This window comes from Hermetia illucens, chromosome 2 (genome assembly GCF_905115235.1).
Source record: "Hermetia illucens chromosome 2, iHerIll2.2.curated.20191125, whole genome shotgun sequence".
Classification (NCBI taxonomy): Eukaryota; Metazoa; Arthropoda; class Insecta; order Diptera; family Stratiomyidae; genus Hermetia; species Hermetia illucens.
In genome coordinates, this window is record NC_051850.1 from 28,484,681 (window position 1) to 28,508,164 (window position 23,484).

Sequence of the window (23,484 nt, forward strand, 5' to 3'; positions counted from 1 at the left end):
TCTATTGAAATTCGGTGGTCGAAGCTATTTGACATAAGCCCCCGTGTAGTCTCGGCCCTGATCGTCCAAGGCCTTGAACCACTCGTATACTGCATCACGACCAGCAAATAAATGTGTCGTACCTCCATGTGGACGTTCTCCTTGGCCACTTGGGGTTGACTCAGTCGACAGGGTTACTGAGAGGTCTACACCTTCGCCAGAGTACCTTCTCTGCATACAATATAACACAGAAGACGTCACAAGGCACCACTTATACAAAACATAAGAATGCTGTCCACTACGGCCACTATGGCCATTCGCCCATGATACTGCAAATAAGGGAGCGTCGAGCAACTCCCAAAGTCATCGTAAGGCAGCATATGCATATGCATTAGTGAATCAAGGCGTGTCACTGCTAGCACGGGACTGGCTAAAATCATAGATACCGTTCACCCCGTGAACGAACATGCCAGTGGGCGTGTGTAGATTCGCACCCACCAACAACCACCCCCGGTCTCTCCAGTCCTAGCCCCGCGGGACCAGTATTAAAGTATTACTTCGCGGGGTAGGTTTGTCCTTAAGCACTTGTCCCTCTCCTATTTGCGGCGTTCCTCCTTCTTTGTTCCTTCAGCATCTCCTCCTGTATTTGGATGATTGCGGAGCAAACCGTAAGTCCCTTCACCTCGGACTTCAGCATCTCCGCAACCAAGCTCTCCGGAGCCACGTTCCTGCCCAGCACCTGGTTTAAGCTCCTCTTTTCTATCGCAAATCTTGGGCAGTGAAATATCACATACTTTAGATCCTCCGGTGCGCGATGGCATCTAGGATAATTCGGAGAATCATCCAACCCAAAGTGATACAGATACTACCTGTAGCAACCATCGTGTCCCGTGAGGAACTGGGTTTTGTGGTAGTTGGTCTATCCATGTTTCCGCTCAAGCCACACCCTAATGTTGGGAATGAGCATGTGCGTCCACCGACCCTTCGTAGACTCGTCCCATCTGCGTTGCCAGAGATCATACGACTCTGACCTTGCCGCATTTCTGCGATCTGTATGCCCCTCCATATGCCTTGCATGGTACAGAACACTCATTTCTTTAGCCAGAATGTCGACAGAGATCATGCCTGCCACCACCAATACTGCCTCATCTGATGTGGTTCTAAATGCACTGCAAACCCTCAAAGCCATCAGCCGGTAAACCGAGTTCACCTGCTTCCGTCTCTGAGAGTTTGCAAGCGCTTCTGCCCACACATGCGACGAGGAAAGGATGGAACACAATACTCCAACTAGCACCAACCTCCGCCAGTATTTCGGCCCACCAATATTTGGCAACATTTTTGCAAGTGCCGTGGTGACACTGGCTGGCTTTCAGTATGCATATTCCAAGTATTCCCTAAAGCTCAGTTTAGTGTCAATTATCACCCCCAGTTATTTGATAGACGACTTTGATACGACCGTATATCCATCGACTTCCACTTTCACAGTGTTATTTTTCCTGCGGTTCGTTATTAAGACCGCTTGCGTTTTCGTGTCCGCCAAGGCAGACAGGCCCTTTCTAGCCAGGACTTTATAAGCTCGCACTGTTTCCGCCGCGTAGGCCTCGACATTACCTGGGTGTTTTGCTGCAACAACCACAGCTAGGCCATCAGCAAAGCCGACAATCGTACATTATATTCCACAACAGAGGACCAGGTATCGATCCCTGTGGTATCCCGGCTGTGATAATGTACTTTTTGGGGCTCCCATCCGTCCCGTACCAGAGAGTCTGAGAGGTAGTTTTCCACCAAATTTGCTAAATATCCGGGGACACCTATGTCAGCCAACGCTCCCTTAATTCTGTACCAAATGGCTGAGTTGAATGCGTTTTTAACATCCAGCGCCAACACGGCACAACAGCCGCCAGGTTTAGCACCATGTTAATTGCGTCCACCGTAGAGTGGGCACGTCGGAAACCAAACTGGCGTTCCGACAAACCATTGCTGGCTTCGACGATGGGCAGGAGTCTGTTGTAGATGACTGTCTCCATCATCTTCCCCATTGTACCTAGTAGGCAGATAGGACGATTCGACGCTGGGTTTCCAGGTGGCTTGCCAGGTTTCAGAAGCAACACCAACTTTTGCTTTTTCCAGTTTCAAAGCTCGGTTGGGGATAACATCCAAACCCGGGGTCTTGTTGTCACCGATCCTACCACATATTTCCCGCAGCTCCTCCACATTTACTGGAGGTATTATGCCCTCATTTTGCTGGACAACCGTTTGCCTTGCCCTATTTTCATACCCCTCTGTAAGCCTCGTCCCAAGGCATTATGTCGGCATGATCACACAGCTGTTTGAAGCAGTTCTTTTTGCTCGTCCGAATGGCTTCTTTTAGGCGACCACGCAATTGTCTGTGTGCCTCCTCTCGACTGTCGCCACCGGTTTTTCCTCTGCGCCTCTGGTAAAGCCTCCTTACCCGGAAACATGCAGCTCGCAAACTTACGATTTCGTTGTTCCACCAGCCTTCTGGGCATAGTAGCATCGCATGCTTCCGTCGCCCATCAGGTGATTCGGGTAGCTTTTTCTCTAGCCGTACCATTCAGGGATATGTCGGGTTTGAGCGAAGAAAGTATCCCCCTCGAAAGCTTTCGCTGTTCAGCCGAGCATACCACCCGCATTCTGCGAGAACTCTTTTTCGAGCTCGATCCGCCCTTAATTTCCATGCAGATTGCCTGGTGCTCGCTGTGAGTATAGTCCTCACTGACATATCAAGCGACTCTACTGGCTAAAGTGATACTCATATATGTCAGGTCCACTATAGACCCTAGGCCCCTTCCCCGGAAAGTGTACGAACCCCCAACATTCGCCAGTACCAGGTCTAGCTCTGCGAAAGCTTCAAGGAGGACACGTTGGTAGTTTACGAGAGTAGATCCTGCGCCGCCTCGCAGTGGTTGAGGTTGATTTGTATCAACGTAATCTGCGATTTATGCTAAGGACTCTCCTGTATTCCGGACACCTGCTGCTGCCTGCAATATGCCTATGATCTACACCCTCCTTTCCCTTGCAATCTAGGCAATTTGGTTCAGCTCCGCAGTCCTTGCTGATATGGCCTTCCACTCCGCATCTCCTGCAGGCAACAGTTTCAATACTCGCCGAAGCACTCTTCTCCACCGTCCAGCAGAGGTTTCCGCTAAGGTTCGGGACAAATTCCAAAGTGCGTGTATAGAATCCTCGAATATTGATCCTCTGCATAGACCAGGTATTCCCAGGCTCTATGCATCTCCAGCAACTCCGGAAATTCTATCTCAAATCAATAATGAGATTGCATCTCGGCTGTGTGCTGATATGTCGCTGCTCCAACTACAATCACTTGTGTATTGTGGTGCAGTTACGGCTATCAGACTGCACGGTCAGAAGATTCGTTTTCGTGTTATTGGTTTGAGTGACCAAAGAGATCCACCATGGAAAATTCGTCTGGACGTCGGCGGGACTCACTAATACAGAACATTGCTAAATTGATTCAGATCAGCACTCGCAATGCCAGCAGACGGGTGAGAAATAAAGTGCAGAGGGTTTACCAGAACTATGACATCCCCAGTGAGACGCCCGTGGTTAGAATTTTGGACACACTAAAGCAGAAACTTTCTGTCATACGCAGTCGGTTACGACGGTATGGCGAAAATTATTCCAGACGTGTCCAGAATTCAACATACGCGAACAACCAGCGGAACTTTTCCAGATCTCTGAACGAATCCCAACAGAGCGTCGAGATAGTGCAGTTTTAGGTAACGGAAGCGAAAGAGTACTGGGGTGGACTTTGGGGTTTAGCGTGCTGATTGGATCACTGCCGAAGGCACCCTAAATGCCAATACGCCTGGCATGAATTTTGCGGATGTTACCGACGAGGAAGTTCGACGAGCCACAAACAGTTCAAAGAACTAGAGGGGCGCTTGTCTGGATCGGGTGCAGAACTTCAGGTGCAAGAAGTTCACCAGTATATATGGTCAGTTGGCACATTGTAAAAATCAGGTCATGAGTCGGCCGGAGAAATTTCCACCCTTCCTCACTGTGTGGATTACCTACTTTATCCCTAAGAAGGACATGGTGCAGGACCCCGCAGACACAAGACCGATTACTTGCCTACCAACCCTTTACAAATTTATAATGTTCATTATTACATCTGACATCTGACTGTGGTAATACCTCAGAGCCCATCCGTATACGGAGGGGCATCTTCCAGGGGGATTCGCTGAGTCCCCTTTGGTTTTGTATGGCGCTGAACCCCCTTTCATGGCTACTGAATGAAGCTAGAGGGCATGCTTTGCAATTAAATATGGCCTACGTGCTAAGTGCGAACTAACACACTTGATGTACTCAGATGACATCAAGTTCTATGCTGGTACTGACGACCATCTTAGAAGTCTGTTGCGAATAATAGACATATTCAGCCGTGATATTCGAATGGAGTTTGGATTAGATTAGATGCCTAAGAGTATTTATAAGGCCATCGTATTTTAAGAGTGTTCTAGTTGAAAGCCGACAATATGATTTGGCCCCATTTATCTGATTTATCTTTAGTTAACTCTCTGCAAATTTCCAGTATTTTCCCTCTTTATTATCAAACTGCCTTTGAAAGCGTTTTCGTGGCAGCTCTCAATCAAATCAACCAATTTTTCTAGCCCCAAAACTGTCGATTGTCGTATCTCCCATTCTCCACCCTCGCTAGTTGATCTTGATTAAAGTAAAATAAATTTTCAAACTTTAAATTTTCATGCAAATCATCCCTAGAAGCTCTCAACGTCAATTCCTATCGTATCGGAGATAAACCAATCTTCATTCAAAACAAATACGTCAGAGTCACTTCATGCCATTCATATAAATTCCTCAAAAATAAATATGCTTCGTTAATTGAATGTTTGCTTTCATATTCATGCTCCCCAATTCCCCGAAGAAAACCAAAGGAACATGCCAAGCCTCACATTTGCATTTCTTCCAGTTATGAATTTCAAAATTTACATCTGCCAGGACTCCAATTCCCTACATTCGTATTCACACTTCCGGCAGCCATATCCAATATATCCTTTTCAGAAAATCAAGGAGTCCGGGTGATTTAAGGGATCAAAAGAGAATCTTTCCTAATGATGATATCTTATCTCAAGAAAATGTCATTTTACATATAGTTCCCATATGAATATAACCATGGAGATGGGTCCTACCAAATTGTTTGCGTATGACAATGTAGAATGTGTGTTTCCTAGGGAAAGACCAAACACCGCAGGGAGGAAACAAGGGTACACCCTGCTCCCGCATTTCCACATACGATGGTGAAGACATTAAAAAATCTGAAAGTACCATCGTCTTCTCCAAATATTGTATCTGTGGCTCGGCAATTCCAAGAAGCGAAAAAGATTCAAGTTGACATCGTTTGAGGCAAGCGATGTGGAAATGAAAACATCCCGAAAACGGATATGAACGAAGAGGGTGTTGTGTTGTACGTCATAATTGCGAAGTTTATTGAAAAATAATTGAATTTACGTCTTAATATCCAAAGACTTGTTCAGTGGAAGGACTCAGAATCATCTTAGAGACAAACATCAAGAGGCTATCTCCGCCATATTGCGATGAATGGGGGATGATGGGAGAAAGGAAATGTATTAGGACCGTCGTTTTCATCATCTCCACCGACTGCGAAATGCTTCAGGATACGTGACTTTACGAGACTCATTTCGTCTCACTAATGGCATGATAATGAGAAACAGCTATGAAATTATCACGGGGATAATTTCAAAATAATGTACATGGGATATGTCGCCACATTTATGTGTGTACTCTATTGTGACTGTCAGACGTTTGTTAAGTGACTGAAAACGAAAACTCTCTTCCTGTTCCCAATTGCTTTCAAACTTTAATAATTTTCTCCATTCAAGGATTATTGAAACTTAAAAGCGCTTTTAGACGAAGTGCAAACCTTATTTCGTAATTAAAATTGTGAATGAGCGATGCGTGCTTCGCTACGAATATGGCGGATTACACAAAAGCCTGTACATCTGGGAGTTCCAGGCGCCTAGTATTTAATCTTTATTTAATTAATATGCATTCAGGCTCCGCCATATTCTGTGCAATATGTAATGCTTGATAGTCCCCTTAACCGGCCCCGCCCAGCGAAAAATTTCAATTACAGAGCCCTGTCCGTTTGTGCTGGAAGCCACGTCCCCTTCCTCATTTCCATCAAAACGGATTGGAATCCATTACTTCTCGCATAATTTCGTACTGATTAAAAATAATATCTCAGCCCTGCCGCAAGCATAAATTTCATTTGGATCGAATCCTGCAATGCATTCCGCACAACCAAAAGGTGACCACAAAATCCTTTTTGTACATCACTGATGGGGATGCAATGGATTTTGAAAGTTCGATTTGAAATCTATAATAATGAGAACGGTGGTTTGGTTGTGAACCACATGCCGTGCTGGACCAGTTGGTATTCATTCCTTTTTGATGAGAACTTTTGGGGCCTTGTGCAGTTTTAATCATTATTCAACGTGGGGGGAAGCGTGTCTAATCTCTATGCAATCCTCAATGCTATGTGCTCTAAGGCTTCCACTGGTAGTGTTTCTGCTGTTCCTGTTTGGTTGAAGAAACTTAGCCAGCATATACTTTACTTTCATTAGGGAATAAAAAGCCAGAACAAACGAGCTTTTCACGGACTACCGCGTAATGCTAATTATAACCCTTCACTATTCCGGATATTACAGAGAGAAACCCATTTGGAGGCTGTTATTGCTCTCCCTGCCACCAGTCTAGAGTGCTCAGAAAAGAAACTGAGAAGAGGCTGGCTTCCCCAAGTGTGTGTCAACCACACTACCCTCACTCCCGCTCAAGGAAGCATGCATCCCCCACCCGATCATCAGTCATCCTGGGATAGTTGAGTCTATTGCATACTATAACCAGCAATGGAGTTTTCATTTTATTCTAAATATGTGACCTAGTCACTGGCATTTTGTTGCATTCGGCCCTGTTTTTTTTCAGAGGTTTATCAACTTTCTCTTTCAGGATGCTTACCAGATAATAACAGATCAATTCTACATCGAAGAGAGGAAGGCTTCCTAGGTCATACCGTCGAATCTTGAACGATCCCCGAACAGAAAACAGCATCGATGTCCTTCTGACGGATCTTTTTTTATTGCAGCGGGGATGCAATTGTTTAAATTGCTGAAAGAAAACAAAATTTAAGGCGCCAAGCTGTTGTGCATTGTAACATCGACAAATTCTTGAAATCGGGGAATAAAACTAGATTTCGAGCTTCCCGAAGGGCAGGTTGAAAATATCTGCGTTGCGTATACTATAAGACGTAAGACAGCCAGTAATATCGTTAGACGCGGAGCAATCCATCACACTCATAGAAAGTTTGAAAAATATGCAAGGACACTTTCTGACGTTTAGTGCTATACCATAAACAGGGCACCAGTGAACCGGAGTATCTAAGCGTGATTGAAGTGAGACACAGTTAATAGGCGACCAGCTAGCGGTAAACGGTTTAAGATCATTGTCATAGAGTGAAAGGCAGCAAATAAGGGGGAATGGGAATGTCGTTAATAAAGAATAAAAAATAATAAAAGGCCCAGATAGAGCCTTGAAGGGCACGAGGTCAGTGTAGATAGTATACCCCTCCTTCCATGTAGACATTTGCCCACAATATTAGTGACGTCGAACAGATTGGAGGCAGTGGACCTACTTTTTACAAAGCCATGTTTATCTTTCACTAAGAGGTGGCCAAAACAGCCGGACAACCAATCACTGACAGACCTTCATAAGATTTTGAAACGGCAGCAGTGGAGCGAAATTGAGCTGTAATTCTCAGAATTTTCGGAATCTCTTTCCACGTGCTGGGAAAATGGTCATTTTCGCGACTCTTGTTAACAATAATGAAGAGGGGAAGGGAAGTGGACTGCCCAGATTTAATCTGAAAGGGACTAGGAAGACGTTCGTGACGTGAAGCTTTACCGTTGCCAATGAAGTACTCGACAAGGGGTAGGAAATACGGAGCAAACTGTTGAGAGAGAAGAAAAAGGATGAGAGGCAACAGAAAGTAGCGACAGAGTAAATTACAAGTTAGTTATCGGGAGTTAGCAAAGGATCCAGAGAATTTAATGGAAAGAGGAAATGGCTGGATAAAATTGCCGGGTTTGCGAATGTGGGACAGCAATGCTTCTAAGTTTCCCCGCTCCAGTGAAGCTAGAACTCTGCCCAGATATTCCTTTGTGGACCGTATTAAAGATTTGACCGCGAAACGCAAAGGTTTGAAAAAAAAACAAAGTTAAAATAAGTTCCAGAAGAGAGAAACTTTTTCCCAGTAAGTTCTTGGCGACAATGTTTGTAGATTGGTGGAGAGGAGGGGTCAATAAGCTTAGGAGAAGAGGGGTCAATAAGCTTCTCAACTTTGGTTCTATGGTTTTGAGAAAATGCGATCTAAAGGAAACTAACTCCAGTGAATTCGATTCTTTGCAGTTTAATGGGTGAGTGCCGAGTTTTGCTCATTCCTTTCGCAACGGAATGAACTGAAAAGTGAGGCGTCGATTAGCGTTCATTTGATCAAAGCTTTAGTAGCAGCTAGTCATCATTTAAATATGTGATAACCTCTAAGTTAATTGGCGTATAAATTCAAAGCAATAATATTGTACAGAGACTAAGAGAAATTCCACGTGGGAATAGAATTTCTCTAATAAATAGCAGCAGCAACCACCGATTGACCGTCCTAATGACTATATTATCATCATCAACGGGGCAACAGCCGGTATCCGGTCTAGACCTGCCTTAAGAAGGAACTCCAGACATCCCGGTTTTGCGCCGAAGTCCACCAATTCGATATCCATAAAAGCTGTCTGGCGTCCTAACCTACATCATCGCTCTATCACAGGCAGGGTCTGCCTCGTCTTCTTTTTCTAACATAGATATTGCCCTTATAGGCTTTCCGGGCTGGATCATCCTTACCCATGTCGATTAAGTGACCCGCCCACCGTAGGGGACCAAATTCTTCGGAGGATTCTTCTCTCAAACGCAGCCAAGAGTTCGCAAATTTTTCTTGGTAAGAACCCCAGCTTTCCAAAGATATATAAGGACTTGCAAGATCATTGTCTTGTACAGTAAGAGCTTTGACCCTATGGTGAGACCTTTCCGGCGGAACAGCTTTTGTAGGCTGAAATAGGCTCTGTTGGCTGCAAACAACCGTGGGCGGATTCCATCGTCGTAATTGTCATCAGCTGTGATTTTCGGCCCTAAATAGGAAAAGTTATCAACGGTCTCAAAGCTGTTGTCTCCTACCTTTATTATTCTTATTTGACAAGTGACTAGTTGTGCCGAATTTAGATCTAATGTTTTCGGGCCTCACCAAAGCACCTAACTCACTGGGTGAATATATAATGGGCCCCGGGTGTTATGAGCCTTTCCGATGCCAAATGGTGGATTCAATTCTCATCAGACCGTCTCTCACGGTCTTCTGTGTACATCTCACTGGTTCACCATCCATTTGTGAAATATGGCCTACGCATACTTCGCAAGTCATCTCTACTGTTGCTAAGCATTTCTCCTCGGCAGCAATGCAGATTCACTGAGGTCGGGTTATACAGATGCACGTGCTATAGGAACTTGACCTCCCTGCTTAATCATTTGCATGAGTACTGAGCCTATGTCATGTTGTCCTGCATCACAATAGAGCGGATCTAAAGAAAGACATATCCTTCAAGCTTCGAGGGAGGGAATAATTTTCTTAACCTCACAAAACTAAAACTTTCTTTGAAATATGTCACTGAGCCTTGCAGTCGGAGAAACGTAGTTTGGCAATAACCGTTGACACCACCCGCACATAGCGAAAACTGCCGTAATTTCTTGACCGCATTAGGTTAAAATCTCGGATATTACCCAAACTTTGACAAGATCGGTACACATTAATATGATGCCAATGTCTTAGCTCAAGTATGAAAACTCCTTCATGGCAAACTTGCTTTCCGAAATGTTCAATGTCAAATCAAGGACCCTCATCATTTCGGAAGGAATTAAGAATGAGACAATGAAATGAAATTTGATGTCGATTTGATAAAAACTTCCACTCTTGAAAGTTTTTCTAAATCACTTTGGCATAAAAATATTTTATGCCCACATTGCTGTGGACATGATTCATTTTTTCAGAGATTTCTAGTGATGATGCTTTTGCCTGATGATAATTCCAGCAAAACGCGCTGCTAATGGCCTCGAAAATTTCGGACAGATGGGGATCAGTTCCGATTCCACTTTAATATCAATTTGCAAGGTAGCCTAGAGATTGGGCATGATTCAACGTGCAACCAGCCGATCTTCCCTATTATTGCATCTGAAGACTGAATTTTGTAAATCTCCTGTGACGCCTAAGCCGAAAAAAACATCAGATCATCACCGTCTTCTTGTTATCCCGACGGCAGCCCGGAAGAGCCCGTTTATCAGTATCTGCTAGGCGAGAGCATCTGGTCCCTGAAATTCCTTTTAAGCGCAACATGGTCGCCTGTTCCAATTGCCTGATGACTTTCGCAGTATCACTAACTGGCGTCTTGACTAAATAGCATTTGAACATGAACAAAAAATCTTGGCCTGTTTCTTCCTTTGACGAACTGCATCTCTCTACCTAAGATGGGAGGCGCACCCTTCTTGACGGTAACGATGCTAGCTGCTAGCTTTTCCACTTTCCTCACGCACCGTAGCAAGTCGACACTAACGTGATTATTACACTACCACCAAACTCACAGGAAAATTATGAGAAAGTCATTGAAAATCAGTGTTTAGTAAGACTACCCTCACTGAACAATAGCCTTGGGATAGGATTGCTGGCAAGGAACCATTCTACTATAAGAGAAAGCAGATTCGCTGGAGAGAAATTTCAACAGAATGGGACATACCAGTATTAGAGAAAAATACTTTGGGCTGACAAGTTGGTACCCACAGCAGGCATGCATGGTCACCCCCAAAAAAACGATGCTTCGGTTAATGCATATTGTCTACAGTCAAGAATAGAGAAGTTAATGCCAAAGCGACCAAAAATAGTGAAGAGACATCATCAGCGTCCACCTTTAACTGGAAATACCGGTCCGTGTCAGGCTATATCGGATGGGCCATGGATTCAAGGCTCCTTTGATACCTCCCGTATCTTTAGGTATCGGTGGTTGGAGGACAGCATAGGCACACGCCGAGCTGAAAAAGGTCTTCCTGCGATGTGGGGTGTCAATTACAACTGGCATAAAACTCCGAAAACAGACTACTTATCCCATTTTCACCCAAGCGAATCTGTTGGAGCCATTGCAGGACTACGGGCTAAAATACACTTAACCAATTCCATTAAACTCTTGGTCATTGTGGTTCGGATTCTAATGTAAAACTCCCCATTCGTTCACCTGTATTGAGTTCCCTTTTTTATTGCTTACTACCTAACTTTAAACGGATAACTTCCTAGAAGCCTTTTAACTACCCTCACCTAATTTTTTGGACTAAATTAATCAGATTAATAGTCTCCCCACTCTGTTTATCCATTCCTTTATAAGCCTCAGATACTTCAGTCGAAAAGCGTAGCAGGCCCAACATCGAAAAATAATTTAGTAATTGAAAAATATTTTATGAAATCATTCAAAAAGTGTAGCTACCTTCAGAGCTCTCTTAGCAGCAAATCAAAGCATCAGAATGGAGGACATACCCTGGAAAGAAAAGAGATAAAAGTTAAATATTAATATTTTCGAGGAAAAACATCATAAAATCTAGCCATGGATATGTTTCAAAAGCAATTAAATCCCAAAAGAATTCCATGTTTTCAAAAGACTATTTCATATTCATATAAATACAATTTAAGGTATTGACCACTTTGACCACTTTGTGGGATGGCCTTCCGCCACCATTAAAAAAACTTCATAATGTCCTGCTTGTGCGACGACCCCCATTAGAAGTCAGAAACCAAACCAGACATCGATTTATAGTATTGTCAAAATCGAATGTTTTGTAAGGACCTGAGTCTTGGATGAAACAACACACCCTTACGAAGTTCCAGCAGCCTTTCGCGGATGTGCAGACTAGAAAATAGTGTCGCGTGGTTGGAATGGAATACATCGTGTTTTCGATTGACGAGCTCCAGACACTTGATTGTATCATTCAGTTAGTCCAACTGACGATACTACTCTTTTGTAGCAATCGTTTCACAACACCTTGGAAATCCCGCCACACTGACAGCGTGACCTCCTTATTGGTAGGTCGGCCTTAATAACCGTTCCAAGCCTTTCAGTTCGAAATTATAGCAAAATTATCGTGAACAACCTCCATCTCCCCTTACAGTGACATTAAACGTCAAAAATAGGTGTTTTTTTCTCGCGTTTAAGGGGCATTTTGCAGATGGTAAGACACTACACCAAACGAGTTTCCATCATCTCCGGAGGAACCTAAAGATCAAGCTCAATTACGAATTTAAGCATCTTTAAGCGTTTAGTGCCTCTGCAAACAATCGTGTCGTGTAACGTTGGATAGATGCGACCAATCCCTTTATTTCGCCATAGTCAGCCTTCATTAACCTTCCAGGACCAGGAGTGCAAAAAGAAAACTTTGAGGCTGCCAAGTCAGCCTTTGCAGTATTGTGAACTAATCTAGCCGTAATAACAATCGGCTAGATTAGTACTCAACGAACCGGCTGCCATCAAATGTCCGCACCGGTCGAATACAATATTTTTCCCTTTCTGCACCTTGTGCAGGCAAAACTTGCCCTCTAAAAAGCTAGGTAAGGAGTAATTCAACCCGATGCCGATAAACCGTTTGACTTGGTTTCCTAAGAGAATTGCGACTCATCCAGCGTATACGGCCGGTGACTACTTTTGTTCTTTTCTGAAACCGTTGACAGTCGTCCACCTGACCTGCTGCAACAATATGCCGTCTACTTTGCGCCTCTTGAACAGAAGGTCCAGCGACTTTCCAGGCGTGTCGACTCTTACCACCTATACATTGTGCTGCTTTCGACGTGATAATCCCTCAATATTCAAAAGAGGTAGCCTAATACATGCAAAGAATTTTCTAGTTTGTCTGGCATATCTGTTTACCTTACGGAATTGAAGTAATTTTGAGCACCAAGCGTTATGAGGAGCACCACCCCTTGAGATTGACGGTTGTACACCCCAGGCCGATGACCTGCATCCACAACTTCCATGACAGCATCCAGCGTGAATTTTCCTGTTCTAAAGCCGAGCTGGAGCTGGAATGCTTAGGGAAAAATGACAATTCGGTTCATCTGTTTGAATCAGTCATGAAAGACCGAGCAGATCGATTATTGTACTGTAAGGTGAACGCCAGCAATAGCAAGGTTCTCAGTCTAACAGCTCATCACAATGTTTACGTTTGTATTAGCGGACAAAATGTCATACACCATTTAGGAAACTGGGTAGCGCTGCTTTTAGAGCCGTTATTTCCAACCTTGATTCACTCAGCAAGTTGACGTCACTAAAGCCGCCTCCGTTGTTTTAATCTAAATCCGACTCTACAGCTATTTCAATGTTAAAATCAATTGAAGCTATTTCGCACCAACGTTCACCCTGTGCCGCTGTAAAGTCGCAAGCTTCTGAGGAGTACTGGAGGGTGCTAGCATATATTTTTGGAATGCAGCAAAGAAAGTACGTAGGCTCTTTTAATGCGTTATGCCTTCCTCTTATTTCCAAAAGTTTCAAGGGCGGACTAGCAGTAGGTTCATCCAACCGACGAGGATTTTTTTGCTTGCTGATTATCTTTTAGGAGCAAGTATATCTCGCACAGGTTGAACCAAACCTACAACCCGGGGATCGTCCTTGCTGCACTGGAAAAGGTGCAAACGTGACGCCAAGCCAAGGTGAAGCAGCGTACTCCGAAAACTGCTTGGCGAATGGGGACTTAGTTTCTAATACGAACTGTGAATAGCTTGAGTACCTTCACCTTCAAGTAAGACTCTTATTCTGGTGGCAGGGCTAGCGACGGTGAACATTTTTCTCAAATTACTCGTGCGAATAAGACATGGACCAAATTTTACAGAAGAAAAATAAAAACTAACGATGACAGACACCAGGCGCACCATCGCCAGGAGACAGTAGTTGTCGAAGGCAGTACAATCCTGTGATCCTGTGATCCTGTCCAAGGGCCTGTATCAGAAGGCCACCCATCTTCTAGGCAAAATTGCGAAGAATAAACAAGCCGATACTGTCGGTTGGAGAAAGGGGATAAAAAGAATACCGTTAAATAACTGGCAGTTGCCGATGGACACAATAAGAAACACCTGCGAAACGTATTGCCTTCAGGTGCAGTTCATCTCAGGATGAGGTCGAACGCCAAGCAAACAGTGATCAAGCAATGGTCGGTTGCCGAGGCAGGCACTGCGAATCTCTACAGGAACGTGGCCAGGAGTCACTTCCGAGTGAAGCTGGCGGATAGTAATTTCAGTAGGGCAAAGTGGCGCGGGGGGTCAAGAAGAATTGTGCTATGACCTTTCCAACCAATGGAGAACGAAAGACCGACGATATGTTGCAAAGTTATGACATAGAACTCTTCACCGACAGATCAAAGATGGTCTATAGAGCTGTGCCAGAATTTTCTTGGAAATTCGTAGGGTCTACCAGAGTTTGCCTGTTTATTCCAAGAGGAGGGACTGGCGATATTGGAGACTTGTCGATGTTTGGAGTATAATCCGAATTCCAAACCTAATGTAGTTTTCCTCGCCGACAGTCAAGTGACAAGTCATTGGTAACATCCTCCAGGCTAGAAGAACAGTGCAGGAACACTGGTGGGATAGTGCAGCATTGCAATGAATAGACTGCACGGCAAGCTCAAAGTTAACCTCTTGGCCCTGCTGTTGAAAGTCCCTCATTGACCACAGTCGACGTTCCGCTGGCGACTGTTATTGGTGGAATCAACTGACACTACTTAATAGCCGCTGACTTCAGATGGCAAAGGCTCACCACCTGCATTAAGTCGAGAGAATGTGGCCTTAAAATAACAAGATGTGGGCGAAGCAAACAGTGAAGCAACGGTCGGCTGCTGGAATAGGCTCATCGAACCTCTACAGTGAGCTTTGCACTTAGTGGTAATATATTCCAGGCTAGTGGAATAGTGAAGGAACGCTAGTGTGACAGTGCAGGAATGCGGTAAACAGACTGGACGTCAAGCTCAAATTTAGCCTTCTTCAGTGCGCATAGTTGACGTGCCACTGGCACTAGTTAGCAGCCACTGACTTCAAATGGCGGAGGCTAACCAACTGCGTCAAATCGAGAGAATGGACCACACGCATGCAAATGCGTACGGGATTACGTCAGTTTGCACGGGGGCTGACCTAGATGAGGCCATGCCGCTAGACTCATCATACCCTACAATTTGCATTACTGAAGTTGCGGAGTGGAGGGAAAAATCCTTAGACGCCTCTTTGCTTTAGTCAGACTGCGGGCACGAGGTAAATAACCCTTTGGGGACCCCAAAGAAATTCCTAGTTGCAGGTTGGGTAAGCTGTTATCCTTCGTGGATGCTACTCGTTGGCTTCGAAGATCTGAGCCAGCTCTGTACTGCCCTCCTTGCTCTTGACCCAGCATTCAGGATCTTAGGAGTTTGTGGTATGAAAATTTCGAAATTTCACAAATTGTGAGTGATATCTACCCCAAAGATCTATGATACATCTGGTCAATCACCTCCGAATTTTGTTTCTCATAACAAATTTGATTTCTTTTTCCCAAATGGCGTCTGGCCCTGTCCAAAGCACTTCCTAGTCTCTTTTTGGCTAGAACGAACTTTCTGGGAATAGTTAGCGAACATTGTCAATGAGGTAAGAAGTTATTAGGCTTTTGACTTTTAGGGTATTCATTCTCAGCTCAATTACCCAGTTGCTTCTCCATGCCTGTTTTTGGGATGACCATATGGTGATATGATTTAGAATAATATGTCTCTCCTCCTACTTGGGACCAGGTTGGATAGGGCACTGGACTATATATGAACTGAAAAAGAGACATTAATTAGAACAGTTACCAAGGTAATATATTCAAATGACGTGAACTCCTCAGGTACTTGAACGATACAACCGTCATCTTCATATTTTGAAATGTTATTCTAACATGGAGTTTGTTAAATTAACATGGAAGGAAAGTGAGGCCCCAACTGTGTGAACTCAACTATTTTATCTGCATAAAAAACTGATAAAATCATTCCATTATGCATCGAAATAGTGTACCATATTCTATCATAAATTATTCTGCATAATTGTTATCTTATTCCGTCTTTCCCGGCTATGTATTTCTGGAAATAACTTAGAATGCACAAAGACCCAGCAAGCTTTGTTACCTTTGCTTCTTTTGCAGTCTATTTTTAGTCTTATTTAATATTTATATTTCCCGTTCAGAGGTCCGACTTGACTGACTTTGTTTATCAGTGGCAACTCTATCTTTTGAAAATGCACAAAGTATCTACATATGAGACATGTCTGCATGTGTACCGCCTTTGACCTGACTTGCACGTATTACGAAGAAGCCTAACAAAAACATGGAAGGAATCCCATAGGTCTGGCGTTCCGAAAGAAGGAATGGGGTATGGAATATCTTGCCCTTCGCGGTTTGTATCCAACTTCTTCTTCTCCAATATAATAATAGCATTCCCAGACGACTGGATCATGCAGCCATCGGTGTCGTCGTCGCCTTCTTCTTTCCCAGCCGGGAGGACTGGAAATGTGAGGTTCTTGAGAGTTCAAATATGTGTAATTAAAGATGGTTCACGGCGGCATGAGTGCTAAACAGAAAAAAGGTAGACCGGTAACCGGTCATAAAGAACAGAAGCCAGAAATATAAAATATGTCTGTATGGAAGTGCATTGGAATCTTCAGATGTAGATATACAGATATGTCTATCAGATTCTTATATTATTAGGGTATAGGCTGCGATGATTACACGAAACCGGAATCAATGGGCCAGAAGCGCTAATGTACCGAAATTATTCGGCTAATTGGCTTCAGCTGGAAATGAAAAAGATACAAGCGCCCTTGTTGCTTGGCTGTGGGGACTAGGGCCACACTCTAGTAACCTAAGGATTGGCCAAAGGAAACCGATATTTTTATCCATCTAAGGATTCCATGAAATTCAATATGACACCGGACAACATCTAGCGATACGAGAAAAACCCTATTCTATCTTGTCCTAATTCCAACAAATCTTGTCGGAACGAATCTTTCCACCTTTGCTCTACAATCAACACGTCCTCACCACTCTTGAACGGAACCGAATATCCTTTAACTTCTCATTCTTCACTCCTTCATCTATCATTCAATGAAATCACTTAACGATCAACTAAGCCCCATCATTCTTCAAATTGTCAACACACTAATGGCGACCTATTCCATCGACAAGGAAAACTTTTATCCCAAGGACTTTACTCCTTATCGGATAGTTTCAATTTCTTCCTGCATTTTTCCTGACTTTGTCCTGTTCTTTTGCACATACACACTCCGATATGGTCGAAACGATATATTCACTTTTTGCTCTGCCGATAATATCCATGATATCCTGACATTTCGATTTGCTCGACTAATACGGAAATAACAGCAAATAGATTTACGTTATCAGCATCATTTCTATCATTATATCTTTGGCACCTTCCCGATGGGCTTATCAGTAAATCGATCGTACACACATGAATATGTATTTCAGGAGTTTCCTTCTGGTCGGCGAAGGGGATGAGAATGTACGAGACTGGGTCGGAGGGGTTGGTCATTAGAATAAATTAGTGGAAAATGGGAATCAAGATATCGCCCGGATATTTATTACTGTTCTGGAGCACACCTGGACTATTCAGGTTACGGGTATTAGATTAATGGAGCAGAACGTGCATGACTGATGACGTAGCGAACGTTAATTCTATATTTTTCTGTAATGCGATTACTCATACCGACACGGAATAAAATTGCTGAATTGCCCGCAGGACTCACGTTAATGTCGTTGCGTACATGACTGTTGATGGGAAAAGTCCAAGCAACGTTCACTATGGGTGATAAGCTGCTTCCATTATCCTGGCTGCTGTAATAAATTAACGCCAATAATGGGCGATTAATTCATTTTGAATTGTAGCCAGAAAATTGCATAATTGCGTGGGGTTAGGTCGCGGAAGTAGAAGTCGGGATATCGACAACGGAACTGGGTGAGTCCTTTGAATGTCGGCAGTGTTTCTCAATTTTCGGTTCTGTGTGAAGCAAGAACAAAAGGATTTAGGATCTTCGGATGCAACGACGAGTAGAGTGCTCCCCCCTTAACAACCGCATTTTCGATTTTTCCTTGAACCTTCAAAAAGCATCTGACAACCCCTTCCTTTCAGGCTCAAATCGCGGACATGATCTGAAGCTTCAGTTTACTACCACATTCAGGGCAATAAGAAGAACCGTCCACTATGAAATGGTGGAGGGATGGCACCAGTTGATCTCCAATAGGAAAACGGATCAATTTCCGAACAGTAATTTTGTAAAGCGCCCTATCTTTGTTACCACCTCTCCATTAACTCTTCTCCGTACGTTGTTGTCTTGCGCTTTATTAAAATCAGTTTACAGCCTGTCTATCCGTACGTGCGTCTGTGTGTCTTTTTTTCAAATGATCTCCAAATCTTCAAAAGACTCGTGCCTGGACCCGCTAGGGTAAGGGATTCTTGCTCACTAAAACCGCCCGGAACTTCGCCCCTGTCCCGAACGACCATCAGGGATCGCTTTACGGGGTGGAGTTTGCCAATTAGCTAGGTCTCCTTTTTCTATCCGCGGCTTTCGTAACCGTGCTTTCTAGACTTCTTCCGCTTTTCGTAGTTTATCCTGGATTACTGCGATCATAAAGTTGATCGCGTTTCAATCATCCTGGCAAGCTACCATTCTCCTGACAAAATTTTCCGAAGATAGCACTTCACCTAGAGCTTCCTCTAAGTTCCTACTTTCTTCCATGAACCTCAGCAATTGTAAGAATATGTGCGCTGGGTTCTCTGGGATGCAATTTGACGAGGTGAGGCAATTTAAACCTATACGGGTATTGACAGTATCCTTCATGGCTGATGAGGAGCTGGGGCGGATTGATTAATTGATCTCCCCAGCCTTTCTTTCTCCGCTGAAAAGGATCAGCCTATAAGTCCAACAAACGTTTTCTGACTGGTCCCACCGCTGTTACCATCTGCTTGTGGATCTCTCCATAAAGGAGAGGTGAATCTGATATTATATAAGCCCATCAACTCGTCTGTTAAGATGTCAATCGGCATCATTCCTGAGATGACAAACGCCGCTTCATCTGCGACGATCCTGAAGGCAGAGCACACCCTTAGGGCTGTACTTCTATAGACCGCAATCAGTTTATGTGGAACTGGGACCGCATACAGTAAGGTAGAACTCACCACCCTGGATATGAGTACCCCGCAAGTATGCCGCAGCCCTCCTATATTCGGCATAATTCTTGCTAGAGCCATACTCGTGGTGGACGCTTTCTCGTGCTGCTCAACATTGAGTTTTGCATCTATCACCACTCCCAAGTATTTGATGGCTCGCTTGAAGGGGTGATATGACTCCCAGTTCTAATGCGGCCGTAACCGGAAGATTACCGTCATCGCTATAATACCAGAGCGTCCGTTGTAGCCAGTAACCATTGACAAAAGCAGCGAGATAAGCGAAAACATCAATCGTTGCCAGATATTTGGCCGGATTCAATGCATTCTCATGTCCTAACCACCATGCAATATTTCCAGGTATAATCCTTTCCGTGAATTGCGTTTTCGCCCAACCAGTAACCGTTTTGATGACATGGCTTTACGAAACCTATACAACCGATCTGAAAGTCACAGTCCAAAGTCACTAGAAAGTGCCATTACCCTCCTCTTGCTGAGGAAGTAATCCCTGAATGATTTTTGACAAGAGGGCAGCTACATGATCCACGGAGATGAGCCGCCTTTGAATCGTCTCGTCCCCATTGATGTCCGCCTCTGAACAAAGCTCTATAAAACATTCTCTCTTACTCACCTGGAAGGTGAGCTTGGTTCTAGCCAAGCCTCCATGAAAGTTTGTTCATCCATTGGTTTTGCAAATCATCCTAACATTCATTTTGATTTTAGCTTCCAGCATGCGAGTCTCCAGAGTCTCCATCCCTAGTTCAAAGTTGATTACCCAGTGCCCCCTCGCTAGCTTGCCAGAACATATCAGGTACCAGCGCAGGGCTGTCATATCTACAATTGAGCCGAGCCCCCTTTCCAGTAGGTATTTACATAGACTTCTTTGAGCAGAACTATATCCAACTGAATGGATGCTGCTAACAAGCGCTTCCCCCTTGTGTTAGTCTCTCTGCTGCCCACTCAATGGCCAACGCATTAACAATTTCGAGCTAGGTGCAAATGGAACAAATGGCCACTTAAATATTCTTATATAAGAAAAACACAAAACCTCACATACCTGAAAAATTCCGCTTCGGGTTTCTCAACGCGTTTCCTTCTTTAAAGGATTCACTATTTTTCGCACGTAAAATCAATGCTCGTTGATTATCAGAAGATTAATCAGAATAATTGCTGCAATGACGCCAGTTGCCTCGCATACCCTGTAAGCTACTAAAGGGTAAGGCAATTTAACCTTCCTCCCATCACTACCTCTCAGCCCAAGGCAGTGAAGGGGACTATTCCAGTCAAAGATATCGCAAGCCTCATATGTTGTGCCTTGTCCACGGAAATGATATGCCAGGAAATGACATCTGCTGGTAGCCACAATCTAGGCCTCGTTCGCGAAGATATTTGAATAGGGAAAATTTATTAACGTTGTCACACCTATGGAACAGAGGAGAAATGACATCGTGTTCCGTAAGGAAAGGATCCTCACTATATTAACAAGAAAATGGAGGCAACGCAACTATGGTGTTGATGTCCTCCATTTACACTGTCACTGAGGGATTTAAATCTTCTTCCAATTTAAGCGCTTTAAAGCATTCACAGCTACTAGAGCTCGACACTCCTCCAGAGATCCATGTAAGCTTTCTGTCTCTCGCCGGCCTCCCTTTGGCTCATTGAGAAAATGTCCTTACTGTTAAGTAGATATCCCATAGCTACTTGATCTCGCCAATATTTTGACTAATTACTGGAGTGTATTCGTGCTGCCTTCCTTATTGCCACACTTTTGAGATCACAGCTTCTTAACAGCACGTTCGAAAGCTGATCTTCCTCGCAGGCTTTCAAAAACCACCCTGACAGATCATCATCTAGTCTCTGAAAACACCCTCGGAAGCTTGCGCCTTGTTGGATTGTGAAAACAACTGTCTGTAAATGTAGTGCTCATACCAGTCGACTTCGGAAAATCTAATGTTCACATAGTTGGAGCAAATCCAGAGATTGAACCTCTCCATTAGGAAATGCACATTTTAAAACTTTCATGAAAGTCTTGAACAGGACGCCGACCCATTTGTTGCCTTTACTATTAAAGTCGCTGAAGATTCAATTTCTCGGACTAGCAACCCCCAAAACCCCCAGTATTTGGTCAAGTTATGCTATTATTGCGTTGTGAGGAGCGCGAGATGGCCGAAAGAGACGAATGGCGGCGGTTTAAATACCTCTCAAGGAAGGAAGAAAAGATAGATATAGGGCTGTAGTTTGCAGTGTCATAGGGGTGATATAAAGTTCCTTCTACATATTCGAAAAAAATACCTTCAGGCAAGTACTTGTTAAAAACGATAGTAAGAGGAAGGTAGATGTTATGGTTTAATTTTTTTTGGGAAAAGATCACAATGCCATCAGGCCGCAAACGTCAATATTATCGAGGCAGAATTCAGCAATGGGAGATTCAAAACAGAAAGATATAATCGCCGAAGAGGAATCAACTGCGCCGAAAGAATAATTATATGGATTGGTAAAAGTGAAAACTGAGGAAAAGTAACCCCGAAGTACCTCCCAGGCTGAGTTAAGAGAATAGTAAATACAATCAGCCAATTTTATGAATGTGCGACCAGAGGAGTTTGAACGCCCGTGGCTCGAAAAAGCCTTCGATGCTCTCTAAATACTGAGAGTGTTAATTTTTCATTAAAACTTTCGTTGTCAAGCAAAGGGCTAAAAAGTTTACTTTATCTCCGGCATTACCGGAATGTCGGAATCTCATCCGAGATTCGTGTTTTGCTCGAAGAGACTCCTATCCTGAAACCAACAGATCATTTGCGCAGAGTAGGATCACAGAAAGTCCTAAAGCAGGAAGACAATTTTGAAAAAGTCATAACATACTAAGCCAGCCTTAATGATAGAAGGCAATAAGAAGATCCAGAAGTCAAGTAACCTTAAATCTACTTGTCCAGCAAGGATGACCAGTAAAATAACACGAACGCTGCTTCATTAAAAACATAGAAAAAAAAAGTAAATTTCTAGCGAGAGCTCTAGCGGTGTAATGACCAAACTGATGACCAACTTTTGGTAAATGAATATTTTACTCTTTACTATCAAATCATTTCTATTCAAATGTGAATAGATGACTTCAGTAATAAGAGGAAGAGGGGATGGAATTAATGAAGTTGATAATAAATCAGCGCCGGGTTCTCGGCTGCTAACAGAACCTATCTCAGCTTACAAAAACTGTTCCGCTCGAAACGTCTCACCATAGCCTCGAAGCTCTCATTGTACAAAACAATGATGTTGCCAGTCGTTATGTATTCCTCGGAGACTTGGGTTCTTAGCAAAAAAACTGTGAATTTTTAGTCCCCTACATAAGGATGGATGATTCCATACCCTTCTTAACGACGAAATCTATGAGTGACACCATGACCGTCTTTTTGTGGATAAAATCCAGCTGAACACGTTCCGGTGGGCGGGTAACCTAATCCGTATGAATGAGGATGATCCAGCCCGGAAAGTCTATAAGGGTAATGTCTATGGTAGAACAAAGACACGAGACAGATCCTGCCTGAGATGGCGTAGGTCAGGACGCCAGCTTTTAGGGATATGGAATTGGTGGACCCTGACGCAAAACCTAGGTGTCTGGAGTTCCTTGTTAAGGCAGACCTGGACCGAATACCAGTTGTTGCGCCGTTGCTGATAATGATGATAATAAACTAAGAATTTTTGGTGAAAACTACAGATATTGCTGACAAATTCAGCGCAAATTGCTTTCCTCGGAATGCGAGAAGAGACTTAATTCTGTAATTTTTTGAGAGAGATAGTTTTCAGACATGGAAGTTGCACCTATCGAAGCATTTACTTATCCAGGTCTCAACGCTATACACCCTTCACCCAGCCGTCAGGACCAGATGTGCAGGGATCACCCCAATGAATAAATAAGGGTAGACCTATAAAACACAAGACTAACAAAAGTTGACCGTGGAGGTCTGCTAACACCTAAGTCTAACTTCACTAAAGAACCACTTTAACAGAGGCTTTGACCCCTCTATACCCGATAGTTGACGGCTTCTCCCATAAATTCATGTAAAACAATCGGTACTGAAATCGCTCGTTGAGAGCGTCGCAATGGTTCAGTCGGCTGGCTCCTCCATGAGATTGATAAAGCTCCCAGGA

The 23,484-nt window shown here is 43.7% G+C and overlaps 1 protein-coding gene across 11 annotated transcripts in view; it reads right to left on the minus strand.

Annotated features, from left to right (window-relative positions):
- The window catches only part of LOC119649845 (fat-like cadherin-related tumor suppressor homolog), a 396,664-nt gene that overhangs the window by 332,046 nt on the left and 41,134 nt on the right, over positions 1–23,484 (minus strand). Inside the window, exon 1 of one of the 11 annotated variants that reach the window (XM_038052191.1) lies at positions 11,619–11,636. The exons of the other annotated variants lie outside the window; for them this stretch is intronic. The gene's annotated coding sequence lies outside the window, so the exon portion shown is untranslated. Of the gene's footprint in view, positions 1–11,618; positions 11,637–23,484 lie in introns of those variants that run through there. 11 annotated transcript variants of the gene reach the window in all.